Source organism: Pinus tabuliformis, chromosome 4_2 (assembly GCF_031772625.1).
Source record: "Pinus tabuliformis cultivar Carrire ecotype Pingquan chromosome 4_2, CPIR1, whole genome shotgun sequence".
NCBI lineage: Eukaryota > Viridiplantae > Streptophyta > Pinopsida > Pinales > Pinaceae > Pinus > Pinus tabuliformis.
The window spans coordinates 493197946-493225312 of NC_142304.1; the positions used below are offsets into that span (position 1 = coordinate 493197946).

At 37.4% G+C, this 27367-nt stretch overlaps 1 pseudogene; it reads right to left on the minus strand.

Moving 5' to 3' along the window:
- Positions 1-2642: 2642 nt before the first annotated feature.
- LOC149170134 (uncharacterized) lies at positions 2643-26357 on the minus strand (annotated as a pseudogene).
- Positions 26358-27367: the final 1010 nt, after the last annotated feature.

The window sequence follows — 27367 nt, forward strand, 5'->3', positions numbered from 1 at the left end:
TGTGTGTCTCATGTATGTGACAATCTTGATGTACATGTATATGAGTTATGAAGATACAATCTTGATGTACACGTATCTGAATTATGAAAACATATAACACATTCACAAGTATTCTAATATTTGTTTTAGATGTATCCTGAGTTATATGAAAGATAGAAAAACTCAGATGAAAGATAGAAAGCCTAACAGTTAGGAAACCACTATTCTGTAGTGAATAAAGACCGCAAAATGATAATTTAATCTATATTGGCTCTTGAGAAGTCACTCAAATTAAAGGCCATCCCTGCCCAGAAAGTCGTTTTACCATGTTGGTTTCACATATATCTCTAAGAAAACAGAATTCATGAAAAATGCAAGTTTATGACTATAATTCATGGGAATTTAGTCGGGTTTTACCATGTTGGTTTCAAATAGATCTCTAAGAAAACAAAATTCATGAAAATGCAAGCTTATGACTATAATTCATGGGAATTTAGTCGAGTTTTACCATGTTGGTTTCACATAGATCTCTAAGAAAACAGAATTCATGAAAATGCAAGCTTATGACTATAATTCACGGGAATTTAGTCTCAATTAATTTAATATAAGGAAGGAAGAAAACATGAAGGAAAATAATGATCACATGGAAACAACACTGCCATTTCATGAAAATGCAAGCTTATGACTATAATTCATGGGGAACTTAGTATCAAATAATTTAATAAGAGGAAGGAAGAAACTGAGATAATGATTACACAGAAACAACACTGTCAAGGAGAGACATTTTATCTGTACAAAAATTCTCTTTACATTGAAATTGATATCTTGGAAATTACAAAAACATATATACATGGAAAAGCACCGTGAACTCAAACCCATAATCTCTCTATTGCTACAGAGAAAAAAAAAGCACAAGATTGTAGTATTCCCAAATATGCCATGTGAACATAAGAATGGCAGGTAAACATGCCTCGCAACAATCAGCTATTGCTGGCAGAAACATTAGGGAAAAATTCACAGCTAAAGCCCTCTTGTTTCACCTAATATCGACATTAACAACCAAAATTTCACATGAAGAACATGCTAACTGAATAATTCCCAGACCATACGATAACCAACCGTCATTGCTCCAAAGAAGTTTGTCTAAAATATTGCAAGAGAAACCAAGACAGCTTCATTGCATGTAACAGATTAGAAATCAAGCTACACTTTCATTTGCAGCCAATCCCCTTCTCAGACCACCCAACACGACTTACTGCCAAACTGGTCGACTTAATCATAATGAATTAATTCTTTTTTTCTACATTAATATATACATTTTCTCCCAGCCTCACACCGCAACTAAGGGTCAAACTCGGCCCACAATCTCTGCCAACAACCTCTATAAACTCAGCTCCTTAGGTACAACACTCTGACCAGCAAGGAGGATCCACTCGAATCTTCAAATGTGACACTCTTAGTCAAGAATACAAGAGAATCTTGACCTTGGTTTTCTAATATGAACTCGCCCAACCATAATAGAAGATTCAACCCCCTTCTTAGCAGATTTGACCCCTTTAATAAATGGTAGACTTAGCTCTCAAAATATGGCTTGGAAAATAGACTCCATATCAATAAATTCGAACCACACTCGGCTTGGTAGGTCAGCTTGTACTCAATCACTTATCCTTCACGTTGACCCCTTGAGTCCAAGAAATGTCGCATATCCAAGTGATTTTTTGGCTTTTCATTAGTAAGTGCAGCCTCCAACTCCACAGCAACTACTTTACAAGCTGCACAGTTATCATCTACAGTGGAAATGGGGTGTGCAATGCAGATGAGAAGCATGAACAACATCTCCATTGACTTGGATCTACCCATCTCTTTGACCTGCAATCAGCCTTTGCGCCGCTTGAAGACCTTGAACAAACTTAACAGATTCCAATGATTTTTAAACTATTTGCTGCATAGACATGAATAGCATCCTATAGCATTGTAATTCCTCATTAGATTGTAGAATGACTAGTATGCCAATAAAGGAAGACTACCAATTAAACAACAACAAAATAAAAATGACATTTTAAATCAATCTTCTGTTTGAAAGCTCGTTGATTGGACCTAGACTAAGAAAGATAGATTCAGACCTGGAAACTCGCTTGTTTAGTTCAAGTTATAGAACATTAATTACTGTGGAGTATTAAAATCATGAACATCGTACAATTACATAGCCAATAGATATGATTTACAATGTTATAGCACAAGGCCAATGTTAATTTTTGACCCTTTTACAATCCAAAATGCAGTTTTTCATATTTGCTTTACAATTACAATAAGAAGTCTTGGTGGGAATGCATCAAATGATGCCTCCATCCAAACGATTGCCTTTTTAATTCAAAACATGGTGACTGTTATATAATCCATAAAATAATTAGAGCCCCGATATGAAATAATAGGAATAACTTACAAAGTTCCTTGTATAAGGGTAACAAAGTTACGTGTGAGAAATTAGAGGATACACTTGACATATGAAGCATGCACTAAGAAGTGATATTCATGACATCCCAATTAAATGATCCTGTTGTCCAAAGTACAAATTGCCTGAATGCAGAGATTTAAGACCTTACAATCATCCCGTAGTGTATATTACAACTTAAAGTGAACGCTGAAAATAAGTATCAACTCTATCAATTTCGAACAGGATGGAAAATTCCCTTTTGTGCATCATAAAACCACTTGGACAGGAAGGCCGACTGAAATGTAGTAATCCCATGGCCTCCATAACCACCCATCCCCAAAGATGTAGGGACTTGGCCTGACCCACCATGCATATCTCCATGAGGTGAGAGCCCCGGGTTCATAGAAGATGGATTTGTAGGATGATTCATGGAACCACCAGGAATCCCACTAGGGTTCGGGTGGCCTCTGAGACTAGATAAAGCAGAATTTCCAAACCCAGCATGATTCAAACCTTGATGTGAGGCTAGTCCTGTTGGATTCGAACTCTGGCTAACCCCGAGCGTCGGATTCACAAAACCATGCCCCATACCACCATACTGCATTCCAGGGTTCGAAGGTATTACATTTCTGGGCTGGTTCAAGCCATTGATATTAGACCCATCTGGTTCCCCGGGAACATTAATGTCACCGGGCTTCGGCTTCTGCCCTTCGCCGACCAACTTACAGAACATCTGATGCCCATCGATAGTCTTCATAGGCTCCTCCAACGCATGCTTGGTTGCATCAACCGACTTGAAAATAAAAAGCGCAAAACCCCTCGACTTGCCCAACTTCTTATCAAACCCTAGCGGCCCCTCTTCGATCTCTCCATTTGCGGGTTTGATTTATCTAAACATATCCAGTTTGGGGGTTTGATGGGAGACGACCACTAATGGGGAACTAGCTGGTTACAAAGAGTGGAAGAATGAGAAAAATAAATAAAAGGGGCTCAGCAGGCGATCTACCACCATGTCCATGGGAACATTCCCAACATATATTTTCCCGGTAGAGACATCAACTGCGGGTAGGGAAGGTTGCGTACCAACAGAGGCCAACTGATTGACGGTCATGCGGCCGTCGATCTTCTTGCTGGGCTCCTTTAGGCCATTAAAAGCACCGTCCATGTGCTTGAAAGTATTGAATTCGTAAGCCTTACTCTTACCGGTGTTCTTGTCCATAATAACGATGCCTTCCTCCAGCTCCCAGAATTGGGAAAAAGGGCCTTGAGAGACTTTGTATTGGTATCCCATCTAAGGCCATGGACAAACAACCTTCTCTATGGAGGATCCTATGTCGCCGCTTCCTGCAGAATATCCAATAGTTGCTCTCGGGTGAAGGGTTCCAACATTTTTCGAGCATCTTCCATGGCTATATCGACCACATCATCTTCAAAGAAATGGTAGCAAGCAAGAAAGCAACACAAAGAACCTATTTGAATGTGTGTTGTTGGATGCATCTGAAACCTATGCCTTTCAATGGAATTTAGTGGGTGCCAATGACACGTGCCAATACACCACACCATATTCACACAACTTGCGAAATGTGAGCAATGTTGGACACCTAATCCTCAATGGGTTAGTGTGGAAGCCGAATGGACAAAAGGAGTCCAAGAGACCTTGGGATGTGGAACACAACGGTCACATAATGTACTATAAATGTATATCTCTTGTTAATAAAAATTGTACTCTCATGATTTATCTTTCCTATTTGTGGTTGCCCATGTGTGTTTAACATGGTATCAGAGCGGGAGATTGTTGGTCCTGCTCCAATTTAAGCCACTCATTTTTGTGATCATTTTCTGTGAGTTTGTTTCTAAAGCTCAACGTTATCTAGACTCTCTGAAATCTGCAACTGTTAGAATGCAGGACCTAAATTGGGCTCTCTACCCCACTAAATCTTGCTATTAATCATTCACCTGCCGCTGCACCTTATTATAGCCTGCCCCAAGCAATGTCATATACGTTTTTGATATTGTTTGCGCCCTCTGTCAGGCCTGCACCCTCTATCAAGAGACCTACTACAAACGCTGCCTCTCTGTGTGTCTTCTGTGCATACTTTTCTGCTCCCTGAGCTCTCTGCCATAATAATTTTATGCATCCTCTCTGCGCCTTTCAGAAATGCCAACACTGACATTTCTATTACCCTTGCTAGACCTACACTCTGTGCATTCTCCCACGCAAATAACACTCATATTCTGCATTTGCTAAATGTTGTCCTCTCTGTCTACTGTGCAGTCTTCCTGCCTAAATTCAGAAAGCGTTGAGAGAGGGACGGCTTCAGCACTGGAATATTGTCTGAAGAAGTTTCGGTGGAATATTGTCATGCTGCGTTGAACAGTTGATTTGTGCGCTTCTCCTGCTTTGTAAGAAATGTAGACTTTACTGTCTGTTGGACTAACCTCGGCGATACACAGATTGAGCCAGCGGCATGCCGTCCATTGCCTCGGCTCTTCATCTTGTATATATACCCCCGCGACCTGTCATGTAATAGTTCCTCATCTTACCATGCGATCTCATTTGTAACAGCGCTCAGCCTTACCGTTGCAGCAAGTCTCGGGACTTCACCCTGAATATATACTCTTGGTATATACTGAGTCAAAGCTGGAAACAACTGTAGTGATATAAACTTTCTGGAGATATTTTCATTTGAAGAGATAATGCGTGTTTTGTGTAAGGAGGTCTATCACTCCAGTCAACCTTTCTGCAGCTTGGGGACTATAGCAATCCCCACATAAAAATCTGAGGGCATTTCCCATGGGAAATCAATTCATGATTGACAAAACTCGGGCAGTCTGGTTTGCGAGACTGCACTTCCTCAGTTCATTTTCACCTCAGACACTGTCCGCGCTAAAATTCTTCATCCTGTTCTTTGAGGGCGTAGACTCACTACAGAATTTGAGGAGCAGTGCCAGACCATTGGATCATTGATACTGTGGACTGATCGTGATAATCTCTGTCACATCATGGCTCAAAGGAGGTACCAAGCGTCATTGTGCTGGTACAACTCTCATGGTTGTAGCTCACATCGGTTTCCATTATCACCTCAATAGAACCCGTGAGACTTATTGCAAAGATACCCACAACGAAAAGGAGTTTGCCAAGAAATCTCGGCCGCCCAGACACAATCCCTTCTTCAAGGATGCCTTTTAACTATAGCACTCAGTCCATCAGGACCAGACCCGTTTCGCGTACTGCTTGGCGATCACCTGTTCAACGACTCACGTCTTCAGTGATAACTGTTTTATTTCCGCTTTGTCTAAGAAAAGGGGTTTTCTTTCTAAATTTTTCAGATGTAATGGTTTCCTATAGTTTCCAAGAGGCCTAAGGCCAAATTTATTTGTCATATACTATTTATTTGCATTACAATGATCATAGTTTTCTTCTCTGTTAAAAAGCTAGAGACTCATTCCAATGCCTATGACCTGAGCAAGTGTTAGAGCAGCGTGGTTGGCTTTGGTGGTCTGTTTTGGTAACCAGTGTGGAATTGTATTTAAGACATTTGGAGACGGTTTTTGGTTTTGGAAAACTCCACTTCGGCGCGATTTCTGTGTTGTTTGGTCTTTTGCTGAACAAACTTTGATAGGGTTTTACTGCTATTGGGGGCCAGTTCGTCGCTATTATTTACAGGTTTTGCTAGACGAAACGGAGTTTCTGTGCTGTTGTATTAAAGAAAGAGGTTTTGCGTGTCTTAAATTTCCGGGTTTTTAATTTGTAATTCTCCAAAGATCTGGACGCCTGGAAGAATTGTTTGCAAAAAAAAAAAGGCAGAGTTATTTCAGTACTCTTTTGTTGTAAGTGAAAATGGCTTTAATTAGTGATGTATTAGATTTATTAAATACCTTGATATATTCCACTGCTGATGGGAAGGTAAACATCAACAAAGACACTCTCTGTGACATTCAGACCTGCCTATATAATGCACAGGAAAAGATCGATTTTTTGTAGCTTGAATCACAGCTACAGCAAGAAGAGCTACATCAAAATAGGCATCATTCTGAACTTGTTTCCGTTCATAACGTTGAGACTGCAACCCATTAGCAGCAAGTCAATAATATTATAGTTCATTCAGATTTACTACTCAATAAAGTAGAAGTTGTACATGCAGATGCAGAAGTTCAGTCTGCACTTCCCAAGGCCGTCATCAGACCTTGGGAATAGCTTGTCCACAACAAGCATAGAACTAGTCTTGGATATGACAAGGACTTTTCCTTTCATATTCCAGACTATGCCAAGCCCATTCAGTTTCAGAGTGCTGGATTCATTCATGACAGTTCACCTGCTCCTCATGATAGTTCAGCTTCAGCTGTTCCAGACTCTGCCCCTCTTCCACAACAACAACAACAGATTGTGAAATGCCAGCACTGTGACCGAGTTGGCCATTTGAAAGATCACTGTTTTGATCTTCATCCATGTAAGCATTGTCATAAAACCACCCATTCTTCACACAGATGCTTTAGAAATAAACGTCCCGCAAGAACAAAGATTCATCTTGGATGGATCTCTTCTTGGCAATGGGCATCAACAGCCAAGAAGACATTCCAAACCCATGTCAGAACTTGTTCCAGAGTATTGAACAATCTTGCAGTTGAGTTTTCTCCATCATCTCACCTTGTATCTGACAGGGGGGGGAAATGATGGTCATCTACAAGCTTCAAAGCCACATCAAGCGAACCCGAGCCACAACCTGCCACACCAGTTTCAGAGTTGTAGCCAGAAACACAAATTCCCGTGAACATGCCTTCAGTTGGCAATCTGGGACACTTCCTCTAGCAGAAGACTTCAACTTCTTGCCAGTTTCAGAAGAATTCCAGGAACAAAAATTGAGAACACTTCCTCTAGCAGAAGACTCCAGCTTCTTGCCAGTTTTGGAAGAGTTCCAGGAATTGCATTATGCATTCCAGAGTTGTTGGTTATCTTTAAACCATCACAGGTTGAGACTTCCCTTTTCAGGTTGAAGTTCTCCCTTTTATGCGGGGTGAGACCTCCCTTTCATGGTTGAAGGTTTCCCTCTTTAAAACAATAGGAGCACTTCCTCTAGCAGAAGACTTCAGCTTCTTGCCAGTTTTAGAAGAGTTCCGGGAACTGCACTAAGCATTCCAGTGTTGGTGGTCATCCTTAAACCACCGCCCTTTATACCAACATTTCAGAGAGCACATTCAGCCTAGTGTTGCCATGCATTTTTGCACATTTTTTATTACAGCTCTTTTCTTGGACTCATACAAAACCCTTCAGATTAAGGGGGGGAATGTTGGACACCTAATCCTCAATGGGTTAGTGTGGAAGCCGAATGGACAAAAGGAGTCCAAGAGACAAAAGGAGTCCAAGATTTTCCTACAACATAGTTGTATAGATACAACTTTAGTTACAAATAAGAACATATTAAGATGCATCTTAACCTTGAAAAAGGAGGCATTTTGAGAACTTTTTCATTAAGTATGATCAAATGACATTCATCACCCATTAGGATGTCAAAATTGCATAAGCTATAAATTTTAAACCTTTGTATTGCCTTGAAAAAATAAATATTTGTTATACAATTTCTATGTATATGTAATGCCCTACTTAATCTTTTCGCTAAATGGAGCCATGGTTTAGATAAACTTAATGAATTCTTATCATACATAAACAACCTCTCTGAATACATTAAATTCACTATTGAGATTGAAAAAGACAACCAGCTCCCCTTCCTAGATGTCCTCCTTACCAAAAGAAATGGCAAACTAAGCCACCAGGTCTTCAGGATACAAACTCACACTGACAAATATCTTCACTCAAATTCCCACCACCATCTGAAGCAAAAAGTCGGTGTCATCAAAACCCTAGCTACCAGAGCTTCTAGAATCTCTGACCCTGAACATTTAGAAGAAGAACTTAACCATCTCTACAAGGTCTTTATAAACAATGGCTATCAGAAAAACATTATCCAAAAAATAATTAAAAAATCCACAACCAATACCCAAAAAAGAAAAACTCTTGAAAACCCTAGAATCTCCTTACCCTATATAAAAGGAACCACAGACAAAATCGCCAGAATTCTCACCAAGCATAACATTATGGTTGCCTTCACACCCCCTAACACCATCAAAAACATGCTAGATTCTGCTAAGGACCCAATAGACCCAAAAAATCACAAAGGAGTATACTCGGTTCCCTGCTCATGTGGCAAAGTATATATATGTGAAACAGGAAGATCCTTTGGCATTAGGTTAAAAGAACATATTAATGATATTTCAAGAAACAGGTCAGAAAAATCAGGTCTCGCAGAGCATGCAGGTTCTTCCTCACACTATATTTGCATGGAACACGCAAAATTGATTTACAAGGAAGACCATTATTTAAAAAGAAAGGTGAAAGAAGCAATTGAAATCGAAAAATCCTCCAACAACATGAATAGAGACGATGGACTAAAATTAAGTAATACCTGGAAACCCTTATTAAGTAAAATGAGAAAGCAATAACCACAGATTTACACACTTTCTATTAAAATAAATAAATAAAATAAAATAAAAATAGTAGTAATAAATAAATAAATAAAATTATTTAATTAATAAAGTAATAAATATCACTGAACAGAGCTATCCTTTAAATAAAATTTAATAAGATCACAGAATAAATAAGTTAACATAAATATTATATACAGTTTAGTAAAACACTATTTTATAGCAAAGGAACTTCAATATATAACATAAATTTCAATTAAAAAAATAAATAATAATAATAATAATAAAAAAATAAAAGAAAAAGGAAATAAATAAATAAAAATAAAACAAATAAATAAATAAATAAAAAATTAAAATAATAATAATAATAATAATAATAAATAAATAAATAAATAAAATAAAAATAAAATAAAAATAAAAAATAAAAAATAAAAATAAAAATAAATAATAATGCAATTAAATAAATAATAAAAATAAAAATAAATACGTATATAAATAAATTAATAAATTAATCATTTATAAGTCGACTATAAAAGAAGACATTAATTTTTTTTTCAATTAACTATTAATAGGCTCCATAATCTCATGCTCTCTCTTCTCAAAATACAAATCCCATTGCCCTGATGATGGACTCACTAAGCTAGTCCGGAACGTTGGTTTCAAAACTGTTCACAGGTTTTTCCACAAAAATAAAAAATTAATCTTATCATGCACATTTTATTAGTGTTTAAATTACCTGAAAATATTGACTTATAATTATCAAGAAATATTGGTACATACCTACATTTGTGAAACTGTAAATTTATTTACTGATATAAAATTTATTATTGTTATTATTGAATTCCCAACTTGTTTTCTCAAATTTAATTTTGGATAGGATATAGTCTCCTTTCATTTATTCCAATTTAAATATCCATATCCCAAGGTGTCTTCTCAAAATCTACTTAGGAGAAAATATGGTCTTCTCCAATTAATTTCCAAATTAAATATTCATATCTTATCGCCAAAATGTCTTTTCAAAATCTACTTGGGAGAAGATATGGTCTTCTCCAATTAATTTCCAAATTAAATATCCACATATTATCCCCGAAATGTCTTCTCAAATCTACTTGGGAGAATATATGGTAAGAAAAGTCAAGGATACTAAATGAAAGGATGAGGGGGTAGTCATGACATTAATGATAGGTGGTTGAGGTGGATGAGAGGAAGAGGCATAAAAGGGGAAGGATGATGAAAGGAGGGGGGGATCCTTGGTTTCGATTTTGTTTTGGAGGAGGGATGTGGAGAAAGAGGAGGGAGATCAAACTTGGATCTGGAGAGTGTTGGTTAAACTTGGACACACTACATCTGGTTGGACTTGCGCTCGGAGGGCTATTAGGGAACTTGTGGAGATTCCCTAAGCTAGGAAATACATCCTAGTTGGTTGGGAGGAAAATCCAGTCGGGTAGTCAAGAGGAGCATCCCAACAGAGTCAGGAGTTGAAGAGTATCTCAACTAAGCTATTGGAACATGTATTCCTCCATTTATTGATTACTTATGTAAATGGTTGCAATGAAATTCTTACTTATTTAATTTGTGGTAAATAAATTTTAATGGTATATTATCATCAAATAAATGTTTAGAAATAAATAAGTTATTTCCCATCTTATTGTGTTTAAAATTAGAGAAAATTATTTTTTAGTTAGAGGACCCTAGGAGGGAGCCTCACACGTGGTATCAGAGCCCAAATTCAAAATCTGGACCTTGAAGCCGAATCTCTCCTTGCTTCCGTAATTAGGGAAATTTTGCGAGAACCATGTTTGGTTCATGGATGTAACAATCTTGATGTAAATTATTTATGATGATAGATACATGCAATCTTGCGAGAATTATGTTGTGTGTCTCATGTATGTGACAATCTTGATGTACATGTATATGAGTTATGAAGATACAATCTTGATGTACATGTATCTGAATTATGAAAACATATAACACATTCACAAGTATTCTAATATTTGTTTTAGATGTATCCTGAGTTATATGAAAGATAGAAAAACTCAGATGAAAGATAGAAAGCCTAACAGTTAGGAAACCACTATTCTGTAGTGAATAAAGACCGCAAAATGATAATTTAATCTATATTGGCTCTTGAGAAGTCACTCAAATTAAAGGCCAGCCCTGCCCAGAAAGTCGTTTTACCATGTTGGTTTCACATATATCTCTAAGAAAACAGAATTCATGAAAAATGCAAGTTTATGACTATAATTCATGGGAATTTAGTCGGGTTTTACCATGTTGGTTTCAAATAGATCTCTAAGAAAACAAAATTCATGAAAATGCAAGCTTATGACTATAATTCATGGGAATTTAGTCGAGTTTTACCATGTTGGTTTCACATAGATCTCTAAGAAAACAGAATTCATGAAAATGCAAGCTTATGACTATAATTCATGGGAATTTAGTCTCAATTAATTTAATAGAAGGAAGGAAGAAAACATGAAGGAAAATAATGATCACATGGAAACAACACTGCCATTTCATGAAAATGCAAGCTTATGACTATAATTCATGGGAACTTAGTATCAAATAATTTAATAAGAGGAAGGAAGAAACTGAGATAATGATTACACAGAAACAACACTGTCAAGGAGAGACATTTTATCTGTACAAAAATCCTCTTTACATTGAAATTGATATCTTGGAAATTACAAAAACATATATACATGGAAAAGCACCGTGAACTCAAACCCATAATCTCTCTATTGCTACAGAGAAAAAAAAAGCACAAGATTGTAGTATTCCCAAATATGCCATGTGAACATAAGATTGTAGTATTCCCAAGCATGTTTCACATGGAGTATTGATGTTTTTTTTATGCATATCTTGTTACCAAAGGGTGCTTATATAAGTGACTATCAATTAACATCTTCTTTATACTAAGCTTGCAATTGTAGGATTATTTGATGGAGCTTAATGCTTTTATTGAGGGAAGTCATGGTTTGTGCTTACATTCTCCTTGACACTTCCCTCGTGACATTGTTGATCACCTCTGGTGAGTGTTGAGGTGTCTTAAGGAAAGTTGTTCTTATGCGCACTTACCTAGTGTCGTTTCCCTCGAAATCACATAACCATGGTGGTTTGTTACTATGATTTATTATTGATATCCCATGTTAGATAATGCACATTATGTCCTTGGTTGGCGTCATGATTTCTTGTTTGGAGGCTTGCATCTCACACATATGGTGTTTGAAATGTGATTGAGGGCCTTGCATAACATTGCTCAAAAATTTGATTTACCCTTATCACATTTATGATGAGGGATATCCATCAATTAAGAGTTTCCTTAAATATTGTTGGTTAATTATTGCTCCTTGACATAGTGAATTAGTTGTTGGGCATGTTTGCATGTGTTCATAGGGTTTCACTTGGATTATTCTCTCATGATTTTGATTCGTGAACCTTGAAGTAGTATGCCCACCCTTTGTTGCATAATTGATGTCCCTTTTGGTGGATGTCTTGATGACATGGAAAAGTGGTTGTGGTTTGTTAGAAGACCGCCAATGGATATTTATAGTTTGGCTATGATGTGGCATGTTCTGAGTAGTTGCTTTCTTGATAGAGTAAATCACTCCCCTTATTTGGCATCTTCTCATGCATTTGGAGGCATTCAGACCTTTCTTGGGCGGTCTTCTACATTGACACCCATGGTTTTGGTCACTTGGTATGTTATTTCACATTGTATCATACAACTTCTCTTGGTTTGGGAAGATCCTTTATTACTATATTGGAGAGTGTCCTAGCCTCATTACACAATCTCTTAGGGTGAACTATTTATCATATTCCTTGGAAGAGAGGTGTTGGTACATGTGCATTTAACCACTTTGGCACATTTATTAAGGATGCCCCACTTCTTTGAGGAGGTTATAACAACTTTATGGACATTTGTGGCACATGTTTCTATGGGATTACTATTTATGGCCAATTTGGTTGATCCTGGGAGATAATTCCCTAACATCTTTATGTTATTTCCATTTGGAGGAGTTATGTTGTTTGTCTACAAGACTCTAGCTGCCTTGACATATTCTTTGAAGTCACTCCACTTGTAAAGGTGGTCATGACCATTAATTGCAAATATCATTTTTTTTGGATTACTCTTGAAGGATGAGTTGCTCTCTTCTTGGAGAAACAACCTTAACATATTCTATTTTGGCCATGTATTTGGTATCTCTAGGTGGCTAACTACCTTGTCTAAGAGACTGCTCCCATTTTGGCTTAAGTATTTATAGGTGAAGTTATCTAGCTACATGGGTTACCCACAAATATCATTTTGATAGGGATTTTCGCTTTACATATACATTTTGGACAAGTTTGCAGTTAGTGTTGGGGACTTATTTAAACCTTAGCACTGCATATCGTTTATAAATAGATGGAAAGACTGAAAGAGTAAATTGGGTTATAGAATATATGCCTATAATGTATGTCATGGATAATTATACTCGGTGGAAAGGTACTTACCATTGGTAGAGTTTTCCTATAACAAAAATTACCACAATTCAATTAGGATGCCTCCTTATCAAGCTCTATATGGGAGGCCATGCAGGACACCATTGAGTCGACGAAAGGATGGAAGACACAGTAATAGTCACGATAGGATTGTTTCAAAAAATGGAGGAATAGGTAAGATAGATTCAACGAAGTTTAAAGGAAGCACAAGATAGGAAAAAGAGTTATGTTGATGCACATAGTACCGATCGAAGTTTTAAAGTGGGGGACCAAGTTTTTATTTTTATTTTTTAGTTATTCCTAACACTATTCAGTTTGAGAAAGGTATGAAGTTACCACCTCGATTTATAGGACCTTTTAGAATCAAAGAGAAAATTGGACCAGTGTCCTATTGTCTTGTACTACCACCCCACTTGCATAAAACTCATGATGTTTTTATGTATCTGTCCTATAACATTATGTTTCTGGTGAATCCCACAAACTCGACTGGAGGGAATTATAGGTCTCAGACGTGGGAACCATAATGATCAAACCAATATGCATATTATACCATAGGGTTCGATAGCTCAGGCATCACTTGGTGGACCAAGTTAAGATACAATGGGACAAGTATAACCCAAGATCTGCTACCCGGGAGGATGCAAAGACTATATGTCGCAATTACCCCTCACTTTTGACCATTTATGATGTCCATTTTGACTTAGATAGCTACCTATGCTAAGGCTCTATTTGTAGTTCCATGTTATTTATTTATGAACGCTATGTAATATTGATGCATTTAGTTGGATAGGTGAAACTACTTATATAAATCATTAGATGGATTAGGTATTGATGATTGAAATGTTTGATGTATGACCTAATGTATGACTTACTTGGTTATGATTTATCTAGTGCATGACTTATCAGAGTTATTGTTGTTTCATGTATGGCTTAAGTGGATATGATTTATATAATGTAAGATTTATTTCGAGTATGAAGTACAAAATTGACACGTGGATACTGGACTTAATAATATAATGTTTACGATCACGTATCTCTATCTATTTTGTTGTTATATATATGCATGAATGAGAACTAACATGCATATTGGAAAGAACTATATTATAACCAATATCTACTCTTCCATTGGGGAAGGTCGAGACATCCAATGAGGAATGGTATGCTGTACATTTTCCTATTACATTTGGTATCTACTTGATACGCACTCTTATGACATGGGTAAAAGGTAAATGGCAGGTGGCAAGACTACCTGACTAGATTATTCGATGACAAGTATCCAACCAGTGTTGCAGTGTGGTCCATATTAGGGTGTTGACCCTAGTTTTAAGGAGGGGTGGAGATATTTCCCACCGTGTAACCTCCAAACCTGGAATCGTGGGAGGGCAGTGATGGACACGCTCCCCTAGACGTGTGATGACGATTTCCAGTTGCCTGCTGGGGAAGTTAGGTTGATATAGTTGACGCTTCCGCCATATTAGTTTTATTAGTTGTTAGATTGGTATAGCCAATGCCATAGTATATAACAACATAGGATGGATAGGGTGGGAACCGAAGTAGGTTAGGAAGGATAGGAGGATATAGACTAATTGGAGACTCTTGATGGGAAGTGGTTTCATTGCCTGACTTATTAAATTTTACTACTATAACTCTCTCTCTATTTTGTTATGCCTTATTGTCAAACTACTTTCAAACTCTTTGTATCATTTTCACTCTAACTCTGGGATGAAGTTTTCTGAAGGAGGGGTGTAAGAAATTCCCTACTTAATCTTATCATGCATATTTTATTAGTGTTTAAATTACTTGAAAATAGTGACTTATAAATATCAAGAAATATTGGTACATACCTACATTTGTGAAACTGTAAATTTATTTACTAATATAAATCTTATTATTGTTATTATTCAATTCCCAACTTGTCTTCTCAAAATCTATTTGGGAGAAGATATGGTTTTCTCCAATTAATTTCCAAATTAAATATCCATATCTTATCCACAAAATGTCTTCTCAAAATCTACTTGGGAGTATATATAGTCTTCTCCAATTAATTTCCAAATTAAATATCCATATCTTATCCCCAAAATTTCTTCTCAAATCTACTTGGGAGAAGATATGGTAAGAAAAGTCAAGGATACTAAATGAAAGGATGACGGGGTAGCCTTGACATTAATGATAGGTGGTTGAGGTGGATGGGAGGAAGAGGCATAAAAGGGGAAGTATGATGAAAGGAGGGGGGATCCTTGGTCTTGATTTTTCTTTGGAGGAGGGATGTGGAGAAAGAGGAGGGAGATCAAACTTGGATCTGGAAAGTGTTGGTTAAACTTGGACACACTACATTTGGTTGGACTTGGGTTCGGAGGGCTAGGGAACCTATGGAGGTTCCCTGGGCTAGGAAATACTTCCCAGTTGGATGGGAGGAAAATCCAGTTGGGTATTCAAGAGGAGCATCCCAACAGAGTCACGGGCTTAGGAGCATCTCGACTAAGCTATTGGAACATGTATTCCTCCATTTATTCATTACTTATGTAGATGGTTGCAATGAAATTCTTACTTATTTAATTTGTGGTAAATAAATTTTAATGGTATATTATCATCAAATAAATGTTTAGATATAAATAATTTATTTCCCATCTTATTGTGTTTAAAATGAGAGAAATTTAGGTTTTAGTTAGAGGACCCTAGGAGGGAGCCTCACACGTGGTATTAGAGCCCAAATTCAAAATCTGGACCTTGAAGCCAAAGCTCTCCTTGCTTCCGTAATTAGGGAAATTTTGCGAGAACCATGTTTGGCTCATGGATGTAACAATCTCGATGTACATTATTTATGATGATAGATACATGAAATCTTACGAGAATTATGCTGTGTGTCTCATGTATGTGACAATCTTGATGTACATGTATCTGAGTTATGAAGATACAATCTTGATGTACATGTATCTAAATTATGAAAACAGATACAACGTATTCACAAGTATTCTAATATTTGATTTAGATGTATCCTGAGTTAGATGAAAGATAGAAAGCCTAACAGTTAGGAAACCACTATTCTATAGTGAATAAAGACTACAAAATGATAATTTAATCTATATTGACTCTTGAGAAGTCACTCAAATTAAAGGCCAACCCTGCCAAGAAAGTCAGTTTTACCATGTTGGTTTCACATAGATCTCTAAGAAAACAAAATTCATGAAAATCAAGCTTATGACTATAATTCATGGGAATTTAGTCGGGTTTTACCATGTTGGTTTCACATAGATCTCTAAGAAAACAGAATTCATGAAAATGCAAGCTTATGACTATAATTCATGGGAATTTAGTCTCAATTAATTTAATAGAAGGAAGGAAGAAAACATGAAGGAAAATAATGATCACATGGAAACAACACTGCCATTTCATGAAAATGCAAGCTTTGACTATAATTCATGGGAATTTAGTATCAAATAATTTAGTAAGAGGAAGGAAGAAAACATGAACTAAGATAATGATTACACGAAAACAACACTATCAAGGAGAGACATTTTATTTGTACAAAAATTCTCTTTACATTGAAATTCATATCTTGGAAATTACAAAAACATATATACATGGAAAAGCATCATGAACTCAAATACTCAATCTCTCTATTGCTACAGAGAAAAAAAACGGAAAAAAAACAACCACAAGATTGTAGTATTCCGAAATATGCCATGTGAACATGAGAATGGTAGGTAAACATGCCTCAAGCGACAATCAACTATTGCTGGCAGAAACATTGGGGAAAAACGCACAGCTAAAGCCCTCTTGTTTCACATAATATCGACATAACAACCAAAATTTCACATGAAGAACATGCTAACTGAATAATTCCCAGACCATACAATAACCAACCATTATTGCTCCAAAGAAGTTTGTCTAAAATATCGCAAGAGAAACCAAGACAACTTCATTGCATGTATCAGATTAGAAATCAAGCTACACTTTCATTTGTAGCCAATCCCCTTCTCAGACCAGCCAGCACGACCTGCTGCCAAACTGACCGACTTAATCATAATGAATTAATCCTTTTTTTCTATATTAATATATACATTTTCTCCCAACCTGACACCGCAACTAAGGGACAAACTCGGCCCACAAACTCTGCCAACAACCTCTGTAAACTCAGCTCCTCAGGTACAACACTTCGACCAGCAAGGAGGATCCACTCAAATCTTCAAATGTGACACTCTTAGTCAAGAATACAAGAGAATATTGACCTCTGTTTTCTAAGATGAACTCACCCAACCATAATAGAAGATTCAACCCCATTCTTAGCAGATTTTACCCCTTTAATAAATGGTAGACTTAGCTCTCAAAATATGGCTTGGAAACTAGACCCCATCTCAATAAACTCGAACCACACTTCGCTTGGTAGCTTAGCTTGTAATCAATCACTTTTCCTTCACGTTGACCCCTTGAGTCCAAGTGATGTCGCATATCCAAGTGATTTTTTGGCTTTTCATTAGTAAGTGCAACCTTCAGGTCCACAACAACTACTTTACAAGCTGCAAATTTATCATCTACAATGAAAATGGGGCGTGCAATGCAGATGAGAAGCATGAAAAACATCTCCATTGACCCGGATCTACCCATATCTTTGCCTTGCAATCTGCTTTTGTGTTGCTTGAAGCCTGATCCAGGAGGATATCGCCAGATCAGTTACATAGTTTGAATGTCGTCGTCATCATTCAGTCTGTTGTCGTTCAACTTCAACAGTGTTGGTTATGGATCAGGTTGTTCAGGTGGTGTCTATGGTTTTTCATGATGTTCAGTTGGTATGGTGTTGTACCTGGTTTTCTACAAGTGTTCATCGTCAGTTCCACCAGGGTTGATCATCGACATGGGTGTGTCATCTGTTGCAAGGGTTTGATATGGGTTCGTCGTCATATGTTGTTTGTCGCAAATGTCACTTTGTGACAATTTGATGTAAGTGGTTGATGTGGTCCTCATGGTCGTCACAACCTTCTTCAGGTTCTTCTGACATGGTGATGGTTTCTGGTTTTACAACATTATAATACACATATTCTAAATGTTGGATCCTAAAACCTAAACCCTAGAACCTATGTCTAAAGACCTAAGACCTAACACATTAACCTAACACCTAATACATCAAACCTAAGTCTACGCCATGCATAAGTCCTACACCTATCAAAACCATGTATCAAATGCTAAAACCTAAGTCCTAAATTGTTTACCCTAAGTCCTAACCTACTAGATATATTACAATCCAAACTATGTATTAAAACAATTCAAAACAATACATAAAACCCATAAAACCAAATTTCAACTACTCTCAGGCACATTAAAAAGATTATTAAACAATCCAAAATATATAAAACAATCTTAATAGAAGCGGAAGAAGACCGCGCGGGTTGTAACCATGTGAACAAGCAAAGATGCTGATCCCTAACTGCCATCTGCTAGCTGCGTCGGGAACCGTCAAACTTTATCACAAACCGCTGCAAAAACCACGTCGGAAACTATTCCATGTGAGTGGTCGGGCAGTCAAGGTTACAAAAGTGGAAGGTTATGTCACTACTCAGAACAAGCCTAACCATAACATGTAAACAAATCATAACCAGAACCGCGAGAGCATTGGTAGCAAAACCGCCGGAGGAAGACTGCAAAGGTAACAACCTGCGGTTAGACCGTGACAGTCACATGTGGGCGGTCAACCTCTTCCGCTCGGTTAGCAAGCCGCTAGTGGTTATACTTTAATACAAAGTTTTATTTTGGTTTTTCGTTGCAATTTTGGTGCAAACGAATTCAACCACCAAGCAACCTTATCCCTAGGTGGAAAAACCTAACAAGACCGAGACCTCTTAACCTAAAAAACAACCCATTCATTCCTAAACCAGGAAGAAGGAGTTCGAATGCACTTACAGGGATATAAGAGGAAATTTTTGCTCATTGAAGGAAAAAAGAGTGGTTTTGGGTTTTTGTATGCAAGTTCTAGAGGTTATAGTCGATTTTGTTTTCAGTGTAACAGGAGCATCCAGAGTCGGAATTGGGAACCATGACAGGCATTGGAAATCTGGTTCAGAGAGATTCCTTATGACAGTGATCAAAAGTTCCTGAGTGCACATTCGGTTTGGTCAATTCTCTATGTAATTGGTCTCCTTGGTTTCAATCCTAATAAAGTGGTCGCCCATCTTGAAAGTGGACCCAGAGATGTAGTCCATCAGGGACGAACTCCGTAATCAAGCTTGTTGTCTAGTATCACTATGTATTTGTTGTTTACATTACTGTTTTACATCTTACTCATTTTTTATCAGTTGTCGTAAAGTATTTCTTCTCAAGCAGTTCTCTCAGTTTCCACACTTTCAATTAACATTCAATTCATTAATGGCATAATCAATTCTACTTCAGTTTTAACATATGATCATTTCAAATCATATAATTTGGTATCAGAGCAGGTTGTGTTTGTAGAATTTTCCATTGAATGTTAACTAGGTCAAAGTTGCAACGTGGAGAAGGAATCGTTGAGCAGATTGATCCAGAGATTGGAAAGCAACGAGTCGTTGTCGACCATGACAAGATCTGATGCAGGTGAAAACACTGAAACTAAGACGAGTGATGAACAGTTTCAGCAAGCATTCTTGACTATGCAGTAGATGTTGGGAGAACTCTACGAAAACAAGAAGGTGAGAGATGCAGCTTCTTCTTCAAAGACATCAAATAAGGACAAAGGTAAATGCAAGGTTGATAAACCACCTTCACCTCCATCATCTCCATCATCCTCTTCTTCTTCTTCTTCTTCTTCTTCCAGTGCAGAATCTAAAACAGAAAAGAAACTGAGGAAAACCTCTCTTTTGAAACTTGATGTAAAATTTGAATTACCTATTTATGATGTTGAAATGAATCCTGAAAAGTTAGCTAAATGGATTAAACAATTAGAAGTGTATTGTCGTATTCAAAACATCTCTGACGATAAAATGAAAATTTAGTTAGCTACACTTAGAATGGGGGGAACAACTTTAATCTGGTGGGAAAGTAAAACTCAAATAGACTTAAATCGAAAAGGAAAAGTCATTTCTTCATGGTCTAAATTTTTAAAAGTTCTTAGGAAACAATTCTACCCTTTAGGATACATGCAACAAGCTGTTATTGATTGGTAGCATTTGAGGCAAGGTAAGGGATAGAGTGTCCAGGATTTTACTCAAGAGTTTAGAAAGAAAACATTGGCGCTTAGTATTTCATTGGATACACGTGAAATTTTATTAAAATACATCGATAGTTTACATTCATATTTGCAGCATACATTATTGATGTTTAATCCTAATGATTTTGATGAAGTGTGTGTTTAGGCCATACATATTGAATCAGGTGGCAGACCATTCAATTTTTCACCGCAATCATCCAAAGAGTTGGAAATCAAAGATTCCAATGATAGTAAGGGGAAGAACAATTCAAAGAGAAAGAAATCAGCGATAGCTCAGAAGGAAAGACCTACTTGTTCTCATTGCCAGAGAATCGGTCATGATGAATCTAAGTGTTGGAAACTTCATCCAGAACTTAAGCCCAAAAAGTTCCTTAAGGAGAAGGATGAAAAGAAAGCAATTGCAGCAGTCCAACAAGATCTAGGTTCAGATTCAGGTGATGAAAGGAGGATAACTACCATGGTTACAATAGGTAAAACTTCTGACACTGGTTCAAGTTCGAATACTATTGCATCTTCATCAAACATAAATCCTTCAAATGAGGATAAAAGAGTTGAATTATTTAACATAAGGATAACTTCTAAGCACAAGATAGATACAATGTTTGACAGTGGATCATAGGCCAATCTAATATCAGAATATTTAGTTAAGAATTTGGGTTTGGAGATACGAAATCATACAAGACCTTACCCATTAGGATGGCTAAATAAATCAACTCAGATAAAAGTCACCAAACAATGTTAATTAAGATTTTCCATTACAGCTAGTTACATTGATGAAGTGGAATTAGATGTGGTTCTAGTAGACATATGTGGAATTGTCTTAGGAAGTCCCTATCTTTATGATCGTGATGTCGTATTTTAAAGAAGAGAGCATAAATATCACCTTAAGAAAGACGGGGTTGAATTTATTGTCAGGCCACATTAAAACAAAAATCACTTGAATTTAGTTGTTGCTAATCAGATGAAGTGATTAATAAGTTCAAATAAAATATTTGTAATCATGTGTGTAAAGGAACAACATAACAATCAACATGATGTTTGTTCAATTTATGAGTCTCAACTTAAAGATAGTTTGATCAAAGAGGTAGAAACTTTTCCAGTTCTATTTAAAGAAAACAAACATCTTAATCATAAGCAGGGAATACAACATGAATTACAGTTGATGTCTAAATCTCCTCTTCCTAATTTCAGAATGAATCAATTCAGTCCATGTTTGGAAATTAACAGTTATAGGGATGCAAGTCAGTATTGGAGAAATTCATTGTTACATTTCTCTTGTATTGTGTCACCATTTCATGTTTCAAACAATTTGGAAGCCTATTTTCATGTGGAGAGGAAGCCTATTTGTTTTCATATCAAAGCCTTTTCTAAAGTAGTGTCAAAGTATCTAAGGGAAAATTATGCATTAGGGGAAAGTGCTAATCAATGGAAACATCATTTACTAAATGAAGAAAAAGTGATTCAAACAAACAGCTAATTTAATACTTTCAAAATCAAACTTTGTTGAAGCAATTTTCACCTTACAGTTTGGTGGCTTTATGGCAGTAAGTTCACTTAGTAATCAGGAATCAGGAAAGTATAGCTGATTTCATGTCAAGGATATCTTTGATTGCCTTTGTTATTCTGCAAAATAGATTTTTAATACAAGTCAATGGTATTAAAAAATATCCTATAGAGACTGTTTTCAAAGATGATTATGAATCACTAACTCATTGTATTTTGTGGAAAGAAGTCAATTGCCATGTTCATAATAGGTTGTTTGACCATCATCGCAAGTTGTACATATTGCAGATGGATGGAACAGGTCACCGATTCAAAATGTGCCATGGTCAGTGTCATTAGGGTCATCATTTGCAGGTGATTGATCGAATGTATTTGTACATCTTCAAGACAAGGTGGAAAGTGAGGGAGCTCTACCCTCATCGACTATTTTTTTAGTCAAACTTTTGTGGTCCAAAAGCTTTGAAGTGGAGAGGATTGATCCATGAGGGTCTCATCAGATCAGTTACATAGTTTCAGTGTCGTCGTCAGCATTCAGTCTAGTGTCGTTCAACTTCGACATTATTGGTTATGGATCAGGTTGTTCAGGTGATGTCTATGGTTTTTCATGGTGTTCAATTGGTATGGTGTTGTACCTGGTTGTTGACAAGTGTTCATCGTCAGTTCTGCCAGGGTTGATCATTGACATGGGTGTGTTGTTCATTGCAGGGGTTTGATATGGTTTCATCGTCATATGATGTTTGTCGCAAATGTCACTTTGTGACAATTTGATGTAAGTGGTTGATGTGGTCTTCATGGTCATCACGACCTTCTTTAGGTTCTTTTGACATGGTGATGGTTTTTGGTTTTACAACATTATAAGAAACCTATTCTAAATGTTGGATCCTAAAACATGAACCCTAGAACCTATGTCTAAAGACCTAATACCTAACACATTAACCTAACACCTAATACATCAAACCTAAGTCTACACCATGCATAAGTCCAACACCTATCAAAACCATGTAGCAAATGCTAAAACCTAAGTCCTAACCTATCAGATATATTACAATCCAAACTATGTATTAAAACAATACATAAAACCCATAAAACCAAAGTTCAACTACTCTCAGCCACATTAAAAAGATTATAAAACAATCCAAAATATATAAAACAGTCTTAACTACAGTGGGAGAAGACTGTGTGGGTTGTAACCATGTGAACAATCAAAGATGTCAGTCCCTAACCGCCATCTGCTAGTCGCATCGGGAACCGTTGAAGTTTACCACAAATCGCAGCGAAAACCACGTCGGAAACTATTCCATGTGAGCAGTCGGGTAGTCAAGGTTACAAACGTGTAAGGTTATGTCACTGCTCATAACAAGCCTAATCGTAACATGTAAACAAATCATAACCAGAACCACGAGAGAATTGGTAGCTAGAACCGCCAGAGGAACACTGCAGAGGTGGTAGCCTGCGGTTAGACCATGACAGTCTCATGCGGGTGGTCAACCTCCTCCGCCCGGTCAGAAAGCCGCTAGCGGTTATACTTTAATACAAATTTTTATTTCTGGTTTTCGTTGCAATTTTGGTGCAAAGTAATTCAACCACCAAGCAGCATTATCCCTAGGTGGCAAAACCTAACAAGACCGAGACCTCTTAACCCAAAAATCAACCCATTCATTCCTAAACTGGGAAGAAGGAGTTCGAATCCACTTATAGGGATATAAGAGGCAATTTTTTCTCATTGAAGGAAAAGAAAGTGGTTTTGGGTTTTTGTATGCAGGGTCTGGAGGTTATAGTCGATTTTGTTTTCAGTCAGAATTGGGAACCATGACAAGAGTTGGAAAGATGGTTTAGAGAGATTCCTTATGACAGTGATCAGAAGTTCGTGCGTGCACATTCAATCTAGCCAATTCTCTGTGTAATTGATCTCCTCAGTTTTAATCCTAATATAGCGATCGCCCATCTTGAAAGTGGACTTGGAGGCGTAGTCCATCAGGGACGAACTCCGTAATCAATCTTATTGTCTGGTATCACTGTGTATTTGTTGTTTACATCACTGTTTTGCATCTTACTTATGTTTTATCAGTTTTCGTAAAGTATTTCTTCTCAAGCAGTTCTCTCAGTTTCTGCACATTCAGTTAACATTCAATTCATTAATGGCATAATCAATTCCACTTCAGTTTTAACATATGATCATTTCAGATCAAAGACCTCGAACAAACTTAATAGATTCCAATGATTTTTAAACTATTTGCTGCATAAACATGAATAACATCCTATAGCATTGTAATTCCTCATTAGATTGTAGAATGACTAGTATGCCAATAAAGGAAGACTACCAATTAAACAAAAACAAAATAACAATGACATTTTAAATCAATCTTTTGTTTGAAAGCTTGTATTTTGGACCAAGACTAAGAAAGATAGGTTCAAACCTAGAAACTCGCTTGTTTAGTTCAAGTTCTAGAACATTAATTACAATGGAGTATTAAAATCATGAACTTGGTACAATTACATAGCCAATAAATATGATTTACAATGTTATAGCATAAGGCCAATGTTAATTTTTGACCCTTTTACAGTCCAAAATGCAGTTTTTTAGATTTGGTTTACAATTACAATAGGCAGTCTTTGTAACACTATACATACTCAACTGAATTGTGCACATCTTTTTTACTGAAGATTTCACAAGGCCTCAGGTGGGAATGCATCAAATGATTCCTCCATCCAAACGATTGCCTTTTTAATTCAGAACGTGGTGACTTTTATATAATCCATCAAAAAAATTAGAGCCCCGGTATGAAATAATAGGAATAACTTACAAAGTTCCTTGTATAAGGGTAACAAAGTTACGTGTGAGAAATTAGAGGATACACTTGACATATGAAGCACGCACTAAGCAGTGATATTCATGACATCCCAATTAAATGATCCTGCCGTCCAGAGTACAAATTGCCTAGATGCAGAGATTTAAGACCTTGCAATCATCCTGTAGTGTATATTACAACTTAAAGTGAACGCTGAAAATAAGTATCAACTGTATCAATTTCGAACAGGTTGGAAAATTCCCTTTTGTGCATCATAAAACCACTTGCATAGGAAGACCGACTGAAATGCAGTAATCCCATGCCCTCCATAACCACCCATCCCCAAAGATGTAGGGACTTGGCCTGACCCACCATGCATACCTCCATGAGAAGAGAGCCCCAGGTTCATAGAAGACGGATTCATGGGATGATTCATGGAACCACCAGGAATCCCACTAGGGTTCGGGTGGCCTCCGAGACCAGATAAAGCAGAATTTCCTAACCGATGATGATTCAAACCCTGATGTGCGGCTAGTCCTGTTGGATTCGAACCCTGGTTAACCTCGAGCCTAGATTCACAAAACCATGCCCCATACCACCATACTGCATTCCAGGGTTCGAAGGTATTACATTTCTAGGCTGGTTCAAGCCATTGATATCGGACCCATCTGGTTCCCCGGGAACATTAATGTCGTCGGGCTTCAGCTTCTGCCCTTCGCCGGCCAACTTACAGAACATCTGATGCCCATCAATAGTCTTCATGGGCTCCTCCAACGCATTCTTGGTTACATCCACTCACTTGAAAATAAAAAGCGCAAAACCCCTTGACCTGCCCAACTACTTATCAAACCCCAGTGCCCCTCTTCGATATCCGCATACTGAGAAAAGAAATAAAAGGGGCTCAATAAGCCATCTGCCACCATGTCCATGGGAACATTCCCAACATATATTTTATGGGCAGAGACATCAGCTGCTAGTTGGGAAGGTTGTGAACCAGTAGAGGCCAACTGACTGATGGTCGTGCAGCCATTGATCTTCTTGTTGGGCTCCTTTAGGGCATTAAGAGCACTATCCATGTGCTTGAAAGTAACAAATCTGTAACCCTTACTCTTACCGGCGTTCTTGTTCATAATAACGACGCCTTCCTCTAGCTCCTCGAACTAGGAAAGAGGGCCTTGAGAGACTTTGTATTTCTATCCTAGCCAAGGCCATGGATGAACAACTTTCTCTACGCAGGATCCTTGTCCCCGATGGCACGCACTTGCTCCAATACGTCCAAGTGTTGCGTTGCCGCTTCCTACAAAATATACAATAGTTGCTCTCAGGTGAAGGGTTCCAACATTTTCCGAGCATCTTCCATGGCTATATCGACTACGCCATCTTCAGAGAAATGGTAGCAAGCAAGCAAGCAACATGAACAACCTATTCGAATGCATGTTATTGGATGCATCTGAAACCCACACCTTTCAATGGAATTTAGTGGGTGCCAGTGACGTGTGCTAATACACCACGCCATCTTCACCCAACTTGCGAAATGTGAGCAAGCTAGCATTACGAACACCCTTCGAATCTGTAGGTCCTGAAAATTAGACACAGATATGACAAATGGCATCTTTATCATGTGGAACTAATGCCTTTGGAAATACGCACCCTTACTTGTTTAATGAAGTATTTTCAATTTTTTTAATGCCATCCCATAAACTCTGGAAAGCCCTATTTATCACTTCTTACCAACCTCTAAAACCTCTCCCACGGTCTTTGGTAACATTAGCATTAATAAAGTTTTGGTGTGTAGTACAGTATTGGGTTTTTGTCTATAGGGTTCTATGATCAAAGGAACCTAGTTGTGTGCAAGTTTTTGGTAAGAAATGAAGTTTGGAAGTGGAGAATAGATGAAGGTCTTGGAAGATTTCCTGCAACAGGTGGGAGGCTTCGATGTTATCGATGGAGGCCTCGCCATGAAGTTAGAGTTTGTTGACTTGATGGGGCCTAACCCAGGTTCGAAGTTAATTAGCCAAACAAATCCTTGTACTACTGGTCCTTTCGGCAACAGTCCGCGGAGCGCAAACTAAGGTCTCACCGAAGCAGTATGGGGGGATGCTGGAACTAGGTTTCTGCACCCTTGAGATGTCTAAGGGGTTGATTTAGTCTAACTGTGAACACCTTCACGCAGGTTACTTCACAAACTTTCTTGACCTTCGAGGCCTTCGCACCCTGTTATATTCGTCTTCGCACAACCCTAACCGGGGGTTGTGGGGCTTTTGTGCAGCTGGAGCAAAGATCTGCACTATTTGCCCCAGTCACCCCATGGATCTTACTTATCTTCCTATAACAGTTAGTTATCTTCGCATAAACAGATACCTTGTATCATATTCACTTACTCAGCATATTTATATAAGTTTGAACAGTAAAGAAATAGTAAACTTGCAATTTATACCCAATAATGCATAAGACAGGAAAAAATACACATAAATATGGTAAAAATTCTCTTTATTAATGTTTTTAATGGTTACATACTCAACCTAC